Raw genomic sequence first — 7,813 nt, 5'->3', positions numbered from 1 at the left:
AGAGGAAAATGTGGCTCTTGCATGTGAGAAGGGGGTATAAGGAGAAAGCAATAGTGCTTGGGCCATGCACAAAAGGTCTGAAGCTTTGCTTCACTAATTTTCTCTCAGTGAGAATTTCCTCTCTCCAGGTTACAGAAAACACAGGTCCATTCCGAATGACTGTTTGTTCAAGAACAGTTTTCTTTGAAGTTCTGGCAAATGGTCCCTGTGAAAACTGCTGAAAATTCCAGTACCACTGCTTTAGAAATGGGCTTTTCATAAGCAAATACCAAATTACCTTGCTATCTTCATATGATGCATTGTTCAGTAAATAAAGAGTAATGTTAATTGACACAAAAGCCAGACATCCAAATTCCAGAAGGTGAAAAAAATTCCTCCGTATCGGCCCTTTATTCCATCCCAATGCAGCTGAACTCTGCCTACAGAGAACTTCTATTTAAAAGACAGCAATAAAATATCCTTCTCTTTCCTTTGTACATTTTTCTGCTTTGTGTTAGGGAGTTGTACTGACTTTGTGGAGTCATTGCAGTTACTTGTAAATGATGTATGAAAAGAAAAATTCCTGTCCTTCCCATGCACCCAGAGAATACTGGCAGCTCTCAGCAAACCCAAGTATGTTGCTTGTTTATATTAAATTCAAACTCATCAAGTAAAGATCCTGAATTGAAAGATTATTCTCATCCATCCAATTACCTCTATTGCTACTTCAAAGGAGACACATTTGAGGAGAGTGTTTCTTTGTCCCTTTATTTCCTCCCCAGCCCACCTTCAGGTTTTAAGGATTTTATTTTTAAAGGGCAGGTTTCAAAGTTTAGAGGGTAAAGCTTGGGGAGCAGGATTTCTAAAGGCTTGGGTGTGGTTCTCTGGCACCACAGGCAATAATTCCCCCAAAGACTGATCTTACAACCAGAGAAGACATTGGCACAGTTGTAAAAAACAGAAAAAGACCCCATGACAGAGACTATGAGCCAAACTCAGCTGTTTTCCCTCTTAAATTCACTCTCTCTTGGTCCAGTGGGAAATCCAAGCTATTCTGTATAGGTACTTGATTTTCACAGTAATTTAAGACTTCATTGTGTAACTACAGGAGTCTCTTATTTAAAAAATAAAATATTAATATGACCCCCTATTTGCTAGGAACACGCCAAGATGCAGTACCTACGTTTGGCTGTGTTACTTTTAGCAATAGCAATTTTTCAAAAGGGAGACACGCTGAATACAGCACACTGTTTGTCTTGCTCTCAGCTACAGGTGAAACTGCAGCCTCTGTTGTCGCAGCTCTGTTGATTTCAAAGCCCCAGAATTACATCTGTGCTTTTCTCCCTGCCATGCTGTTTGATTAGGGGAAAAGTCACCACAGCTCTGCTCTCCTGCATTTAAGCATCTTTAACACATTGCCAGCCAGCTGACAAAACGTCTCTTAAGCGTAAAATACTCCACCTTCTCAAAGCTGCACGTAAAGGGGAATGCAGATTTTTTTTTTATTTTTTTTTTTTTTTAACTTCCTTTTAATGCTCAAATAAGCAGTTTATTCTTTCAGAGACAAGAACTGTTGTCCTTCGGTTAGCTACCTTCTCTAACATGCTGTTCCACTATACAGGCATGTAAATAAATTACCTTATTTTTCCCATGTGAATAACACACTGACATTTAATTCTAACTGATGCTTTAGGGGGTAAAAGATGGGAAGAGCTGGGTCAGAAAAAAGCATTCTCCTGCTGTTTGGAGTGAGAAGCAAGGAAGAGACAGATGGCAGCTTTCCCTTCTTTCTGAAGCAATGGTGTCTTAAAGCTCTTGGATGCTGTATTCTTAAATCTATAAAGAGGTTTGAAAGTGCCTGTGTGTGAGAGGCTGGCAAGGGTGTACTTGTTTGTGGGAAGTATTCCTGCTCTGGATAGGGTAAGAAAAGACAACGAAAAAATGGCTGGGACATTTGGGCTGTAGGTTTGCAATGTTCTGCACTGACCAGGGACGTTTAGATTTCAGTTCAGCAGCTGGGTATTAGAGAAAAAAGAGAAATATCTCTAACCAAACAATTCATCTTGAAAAAATGACCCCGCAAAAGCTCCCCCATTATTGCTTTTGATCCCACATCACCTCCCCCCTTGCCTCCCTGGGGGTTTTAGAAAGAAAGCTAAAAGAGCTTCAGCAGACAGTGATCCTTCACCTGCTTCCTGGCTGCTCTACTCCTGCAAGCCGTTCTCCAAAGGGATCTATGGGCAGACTTGGAAGTCAGACACAAAGAAGTACAGGTAGAAAATCCATCCAAAGCCAGCACAAAATACTGCACGCACTCGTCTCTTCGATTCTTCCACAGCAGACCAGCTCCAGACAGCAGTGATCATCCTCTGTTGCAGTCTGCCACAACCTGGACAGGACAAAACAATTTTGCAGAAATCCTCTTTTTAAGATTCTGTTTCAAGGTGAGTCACGTTCTGTCTTCTGTGCTGTGAGGAGCTGTGATGTCTGTCCACAGAAATACCCAGTTGGGCTCACGACCCACGGTGTCAGAGACTGTATGAAAACAGTTTTAGTGAGAAAAGAGAGTATGGCATGATTAAAGGTGTTTGGCAGGAAACTCTTTGCACCTTTTTTAACACTTCCTGCATCATTCAGTTCTTCTGTAGTTCGTGAGTTTGGATCTTATCAAAGCCTTCAGCGACTGAAAGCTGTTGCCAGTTCTTGCTTGCTCCAAGTAGTTACTGTGGTCTAGGCACAAGTACAAGGAAAATTACCACCTTAATTAGTTCCACTGCTGCTACTCCGTGGTGTTTCCTTTGTCTCCTGTAGCCCGTGAGGTTGCTCCGAGTCACCCAGAGGCTACACAGGTCCCCCTGCACAGGCCCGAAATGCAGGCAGAGTGAAGGCAGCTTGCAGGCAGCCCTCCCACCCTCACCCCCTCCTGTCCTACACATGGGAGGGAATCTTAGAAATCAAACCTTACATGTTGTACCTTCTTCAGGAAAGAAGAGTATTTGAGAGTCATGTTTGTGAATACACTGATGAACACACACCAAGATTTTATAACGAGAAAGGCAAATCACAGCTCTAATTCAATTCTACTGGCTATGGGATGGATAACGGACAGCTTCATTGCTGTCTCTCCAGCATCTCTCAGAAACATTACATTAATTCAAATAATGGAAATAAGAAGGTCAAGGTTTGCTCTAGAGCAGATCTTATGGTCTACTAACTGAGTAACAATAGCAATACTTTGGTTTTTGACTGAGGCAGCCAGATCTCAAAAGCCTTACCTCGCAGGTGTCTTTATATCAGTAAGTAAAACTGAGGTACTTCACAATACACTTGATTACATCCATACAGAATTGTTTAGTGCACTTTAAAGACCCGAGTCTGCAGGGCTCCTAGTGTGGGAAGACACTAAGAAAACAAGGTTTTCTAAGTGAAGATGAAGAAGTGACTTTCTGTTTGCAAGAGTTATGCTGCCTGGCTGGGCAAACAGCTCATTGTTTGAGTTTGTATGCTCGTGTTTACTTAAACTTGACATGGTTGATCTCTGTGCCAATCACACACAAATATGTACATCAAACTGTGTTTGCATAAAGCAACTTTGCAGTTAATTAAGAAATATAGAAAGATTTAATCTGGATTTATGCTGCCAAATTAGCTAAAATGTAGAGTTATGTTTTTGTATTCTATACGAATTCTTGAATAAGGAATCTCATATTTCAAACTTGTATTTAACTTCACCCATTCACATGTACAATCACTGTGGAATTACGATTACAGTAGAAGCATGATGCCAGACTTTCTAGGTGACATTTAAATTTTCGCCAAGTCATTAACCTTACATCAAATTCATTTTCAATCTACTGTACCTCCTGAAGGCTTAGGATATTTGTTTGGTCTATCCGTTCTTGTAAATCACAGACTCATCTGAGACCTGACTGTAGTTTTGCCCCGGAACATATCACAGTCCTAAACATAAGCTCAAGAACAGCACTGCCTTGTATAAGCTACAGAACAGGTACTTCAGGAGAGAGAGGCTCCACCTTTACCTTGCCTATACCTTTAAGAAAGCATATACAACAGAACTACATATGGCGCTGATTGTAAGACAGTTTGCTATAGGTAGCTGATACAAGGTATAAACTTATTTCAGAGGTTTTTAAAGTATCATATATAAAACACTAAAGGAAGTACAGCTATCTGGCATTCTTGTGAAAGCTGGAACATTGGACGTTATGTATAAAATATTTAAGAAATGTAGTTTTGATGTGTTATTTTCCATGTCTCTCTGCCTGCAAGTGGAGAGGTGGATGGGATTCCCAGAGAGTTTCTTTTATAGATTCTGCTGACAGCTCTACAGATCCACTTCCTTTCAAGCCCCGTTGGTTCTCTTTTTAAGGGAAACACAAAACAGAACAAAACTGGTACATCTTCTCCAAACTTTACAAAGAAAAATAAAAGAAACTTTGCCTATAGAGAAGTTTGTTTTTAACCATTTCATTTTTATGTGGTTTCATTAACTCTGGGTGCCCTGGAGCACTAGGCACACAGAGAAAACAAAAACCAGCGACTTTTGCCCTCATACAAAACCTGTTCCTAGCCAGCAACATCAAGCATGGCAGTCTCACAGAGCTGGGTTGCTAGTAGGTTTGGATGTCTTTGAGACAATACATGATAGATAAAACAATGTATGAAGCCTTTTAAAAATCTGTACTCCGTTCCTTTCATTTGAGGAAATGTGAAACTTCATGATTAAAACCAAAAGATCTAGCTGTTCAGTGTGACTTTTTTCTGATGTACTCCTCACTCTACTGTTGTGTGTGTCAATTGACTTTGCTTTTATTAGGAGTTATCAGGGTACAGACTTTTAGCTAATCACTACTAGGCACCTGACTGTTCTGCAAAGGAGACCAAAGAGCAGTACGTACTGTCTGGAGAAGGAGCAGGGGGACGGAGGAAAGACTTCTGGCTTCTACTTTGAGCCCTGCTACTGATTTTCTACATACCATTTGGCAAACTCTGTAACTCCCTCTTCCCCAGCCTTATACTTAACTAGCAAACGAGTTGTGACAGTCAACGTCTAGAAAGCATTTTGAGATCCATGGATTAAAAGTTCCCAAAAGTTTTCAAAGTTTCACCTCATGTAACTGCCAAATATTATTATCGGCTATAATCCCCCTGTCAAATATTAGAGGAAGAGGTAGAGAGGGATGGGGAACAAACAATAACAATACAAATCTTCCACCTCCACAGCCTTCTAAATTTATGACCCCTATCATGGGTTAAGGGTGGTCTTATGTTCATTGGTGTCTGTCATACATTAAAGGTGCTGCTGGATATTAGCACAATGCAGGTACAGGTTGAGAAATCCAGGTATCGGCCTAAAATCGTAATGCCAATGCTACCCAGAAAGAAGGAAGGAGGAAATATTCCCCCTCCTCTCAGTTTTAATTGCCATTCTGCTATCTCACCAGCTACCCACGGCAACATTAGTCTCAATTAGCAGCCCTGATGGTAGATGCCCTATGGCATGAGTGATTTATGTCTCGCATGCCAACAACTTCGTAAGGGCCTGAGTTAGGCAATGAATCTGAAATCTTTCTAGAGTTAATTCATATGAAGGTGGACCCACAAGACACTTTTGCTTTACACAGCTGCTCCTGCCCACCCACCCCGTTCTGAATGAAAACACAGAAAAGTTGGTAAAGTTCCCTTTCGCCAGTGATTTGGACTCCCCTCTGCAAAGCTCACTGCAAGTTGGCAGTATGGCACTGGGCCTTTGCCAGCATCAGTTTTTAAAAAGCTTTGCCCTGAATCACTGATGCTTGTTGTATCAATCCCTGTAAATAACGGTTTAGAGTATTACTCAGGTTTTACGTGTTAGGACAACTGCTGTATAACTGCACTACTGAAGCTTTTGCAGGAAGCGGAGTCAAGAATATGGTCTGCGCCGCAGCTGAGATGGTAAAACAGCTGCCTAAGAAACGATTGTTTTTACATTTGGGGAGTCACCTGAACAAAAATGAAAATTTTTCTGAATAAGATTTTTAGTTCAGCTATTTATTGGTTGCCTTTTTAACTTCTGTTTGCAAACACCTGCTCACACTGTTGTTTTTGGGTTTTTTTTTTCTGTTTTGCAAGATCCCAAATGTTTACATAAGCAAGGTATCAGAAGGCAGCTTGTTTCACACGTGGATTTCACCTGTGTAGAAGCTCATACATTACAAAAAGGAGCGTAGCCTGCCTCAAAGCCCGGCAAACAGGCAGGAAGCCCCTCTGTTCCAGGATCCAATCTGTCACAGACGGAAACCAGCCTGCCTCCATCCATCAGCGGAGCGACGCTGATTTTCAGCAGCTGGCAATCTGGCCCCATATGTCTTAGCTGACCAGTCACATAGCACAAATAATGAACAGTCACAGCAAAAGATTAATGAACTCCAGACCACAAATCACCCATGCAAATGATCCTGGGATTACCAGTGTTTGTGAACAGTGAACACAACTGCAGCTTCTCGCACAGCTTACAATTGAGCCACAAAGCCCATGTGAAACAACGCGTATGTGAAAACCTCAGCAGGACAGAGCCATTATCACAGGATTTCAAACCATAGAGACAAGATCAATGCATACAAATTTGATCAGGAAATCAAATGCAAGCTTCGGCTAAAAAAATTGGTGAATAATAATAAGTTTGCCAAGAAATTCTATTTTAAGAGGATTGTAACCACCCCTGAATTCAGATTGAATTTGATAAAACTGTTTTGGCTCTAAATAATGAAGAAATGTTTCCAGTACATGCAAAATATTTAATTCTGTTGTTTTCCAAAGAAAATGTTATGGCTTTTTATTTTTCAGTGAAACTTCTATTTATGATTTGAATACCTTACTTTAAAATGGTAATAGAACGTGTTTATCATCCTGAAAATGAAATATTTAATTTTGGACCAAATTGTTCCAGTTTGGATCAAATTTGGATCTTTACCCATAATAATAACACGCACACTAGATATATGTGTATGTACACATGGATGTATGCATGCTTTCCTTTCAACTGGTTAGGCCAATGAAGTGGAAAAACCCTTCTGACAGCTCTACACAAATATTTCTATCAAAATGGCAAAGTCTTTCCTTTACACCCAGAACATGCAAACATCCCATTTGCTTTTCCACGCCTTTGCAGATCCCCAGCCTTGCACTACAGCCCCATCCTCCTGGCTCTGCATGATGAGCTGAACAGATCTGATGGGTGTGCAGCATCCCCAGAGGCGTCCGGGCAGGTTAAAAAGCAGACGCTTCTCCAAGCCTGAGTGGCCCTGCAAGTCTCGCAGCATTTGGGGCTGCATCAGCTAGGATGCCTTGGATCCTCCACGGTAAACTAAGCAAGTGGTCTTGGGAAACCTCTCCGTCTGACCAGAGCAGGGTGCCAGGGGAGGACTGAAGCTATTATTACACCAGGCTGAAGCAGGGAGAATCAGATGGTATCCGAGAGGTTGCAAACGTATGGAGCAAAAATTCAAGATGAATTTTGTAGTTGCTAAATTTATATTGCTCCCCTGAGGCACCAGCCTTCAGGGATTTCTGCTTTGGGAAATAAAGTGGCAGGTGCATGGGGAGGGGAACTTGCTGCTTCTGCTCCCTTGAAAGCCTCCCTGAATGTGCTGTGAGGAAAGACAAGAGGACAGAGCAGGACTGACATTGGAGCAATTCTTTCCAAAGTCTGGAGTTTAATTTGCCCTAAAATGAAGCAATTTGTCATTGGGTGCAAATAACTGCTTCTGACCTTTAACATGTACAATGTATATATCAAATAACATATCTTCTGTCATATTCCCCTTTCCCCTCT

The sequence above is a fragment of the Platalea leucorodia genome (genome assembly GCF_965183815.1).
Source record: "Platalea leucorodia genome assembly, chromosome: 10".
Classification (NCBI taxonomy): domain Eukaryota; kingdom Metazoa; phylum Chordata; class Aves; order Pelecaniformes; family Threskiornithidae; genus Platalea; species Platalea leucorodia.
This window is presented reverse-complemented; position numbering follows the sequence as displayed.